At 40.0% G+C, this 2,763-nt stretch overlaps 1 non-coding gene across 1 annotated transcript; it reads left to right on the forward strand.

Annotated features, from left to right (window-relative positions):
• The first annotated feature begins 312 nt into the window (after nucleotides 1–312).
• Trnaa-cgc (transfer RNA alanine (anticodon CGC)) lies at nucleotides 313–385 on the forward strand. Its single transcript has one exon. It is a non-coding gene; the product is annotated as a tRNA-Ala (tRNA).
• The last annotated feature ends 2,378 nt before the right edge of the window (nucleotides 386–2,763 follow it).

Raw genomic sequence — 2,763 nt, forward strand, 5'->3', positions numbered from 1 at the left:
AGACTGGAATGCTTTATTAACTACTTTGCATTCTCGCTCAGTTGGTCGTAGAAATATGAAAAAATTGTTGCTATTGTCTCTACACATTTTATGTAGTGTCTTAGGGGTACAAGACTTACCATGACTGAGGCTTCCCTGGGCGACCCACAGATTAAGTGCGCGTTCGCAGATTGGCTCAAATGAACTCCATCGCATCCCGGTATTTAGTCGTATAGTATCTTCAAGGGATCCTCATTATAAAGTGTATTATATACTTCATTGTAGGCCTTTTGCCTTATCAACGAGTGCTGAAACCGACTGTGTGTTGCACCGGGCCAGGTGGCGCAGTGGTTAGCACACTGGACTCGCATTCGAGAGGTCGACGGTTCGATCCCGTCTCCAGCCATCCTGATTTAGGTTTTCCGTGATTTCCCTAAATCGTTTCAGGCAAATTCCGGGATGGTTCCTTTGAAAGGGCACGGCCGATTTCCTTCCCAATCCTTCCCTAACCGAGCTTGCGCTCCGTCTCTAATGACCTCGTTGTCGACGGGACGTTAAACACTAACCACCACCACCACCAACTGTGTGTTTCTGGAGAAATGAATTCCAAATGGACTGGTTATTTTTTTTTACAAGTAAGAGAAAGAGCCAACTAGATGAAGTGACAAAAACGTAGATGGGGATTAGGCGTAGAATTTCTCATTTAAGGAGAGCTGGAAGTACGTTATCTTTCTCGACCATAGCATATGCGTTATCTGTGCCTATATCACGCATTTTCTGCATTTCAAAGTCCGGAGCCAGAAACATTTGCGCCCTGTATGGGGATAAGACCATTGGACAAAGCACGGCAATGTAATGGTTTTTCATTTTAATGAAGATAGTTCCAATATTAGTGACTTTCCGGAAGACCTTCGCGGTTTGATGAAGATCATTTAAGCGCATTAATCCACAATGATCCACATCAGTGTACTAGAGAACTGGCAAATGTGAATAACTGTGGTCATTCCACCATTTCCTGACATTTGCAGGAAACACGGAAGGTTAAAGAATCTGTTGTATGGGTACCGCAAGCTCTGAGTCAAAATTACAAAATTCAGCGAGTGGCCATACGCGCATCTCTGCTTTCTCGTCATCAGTTGGCTCGTGAACAACGCCGGTCGTACCTATCCTGTATTGTTACTGGTGACGAGAAATGGTGTCTTCATGCTAACAGTAGGAAGAGAAAGGACTGGCTGAGCCCAGACAAAGCACCACATTACCGTACAAAGTCCTGCGCGCACCCACAAAAGAAAACGCTATACATCTGATGGCACAGCGACGGTGTAGTCTACTAAAAATTGCTTCCCAGAGGTGTAACCATCACCACTGACATTTATTGTCAACAAAAATGAGACGTTTTGCAGACGAAATCCAAGAATAACGACCAGCAAGACTGCGTGAAGTGATGCTACTGCACGGTAAAGCCCGCCCGCATTCTGTTACACTGACAAAAAACACTATACAGGAGTTGGCTTGGGAAGTCATTCGTCACCCGCCTTATTCACCTGATACTGCGCCATCAGATTTTCACCTTTTCCGCTCACTGTCGAACAACCATCATATATCTTCAAATGTTCAAATGTGTTTGAAATCTTATGGGACTTAACTGCTAAGGTCATCAGTCCCTAAGCTTACACACTACTTAACCTAAATTATCCTAAGGACACACACACACCCATGCCCGAGGGAGGACTCGAACCTCCGCCGGACAAAAACGCGCTCAGAACGTGGCTCTATGAGTTATTCGCCTCAAAACCAAGTGATTCCTTCAGTTGCAGAACCAAAAAGTTACCCCAGCGTTGGCAGACTGTTGTAAATAGTAGAGGAGAATATACTATTGACAACCAAAGTCTCTGTTATGTGTACTGTTGTGTTCATTAATTTGATGGAAAAAGACTAAGAAATTAAGCACCAACGTAATAAGTTCATTAAATTAAATTAATTAAATTTTTTAAATATGATTTGATTCATTATGGTTCATTGTGGTTCCGAAATCCTGCGACTGTGAAAACAATAGGTTTGTTTATAAAAAAAAACTCTTCTGCTACCAGTCACGATTTTCTTTATTTTACTTTCCAAACGACGCGTTTCGGGAAATGATTCCCATCACAATTTACTTATATCGATTTTACAGTTGTGCTTATTTCTATGAGTTACTATTTTTATTTAAGTACGCTATCAGAACATCATAATTTACTTACATTGATTTTAAAATTGTGCTTATTTTTATGTCTTACTATTTTTATTTAAGTATACTATCGACACATATAAAGAAATTCACTGATTCACTTTCAAGTTTTTCGTTTAATATTTTATCTTCGTATTTTCTGTAACGTGAAAATATCTCCAGTTCTTCTAGCAAATCCATTTTATGTCCTTTATGTAGTCGGTGGAGTACTTTGACATTCTGTTCTATTTTTCCAAATGGGTGTCCTGTATGCGCGTTGCTATGGCTGATGTAGTGTGTTGTATTTGTAGGCTTTAATGTGCTCTGTGTACCTGGTGTTAAGATTACGCCTGTTTGTCCTAGATAGAACATGGAGCATTCCTGGCATGTTAACTTGTATATTACAGAGTCTGAATATGGATCATGATTACACTTTATATTATGTATCAGTTTTTGTTGTAGTTTTTTAGATGTAGATAACCAAATTTTTACTTTGTGATATTTGAAAATATTTGTAATGTTCTGTGATACATTGCCAATGTATGGGATACTAGATATACATCTGTTTTTCTCTTTTT

Source organism: Schistocerca cancellata, chromosome 6 (genome assembly GCF_023864275.1).
Source record: "Schistocerca cancellata isolate TAMUIC-IGC-003103 chromosome 6, iqSchCanc2.1, whole genome shotgun sequence".
Classification (NCBI taxonomy): Eukaryota; Metazoa; Arthropoda; class Insecta; order Orthoptera; family Acrididae; genus Schistocerca; species Schistocerca cancellata.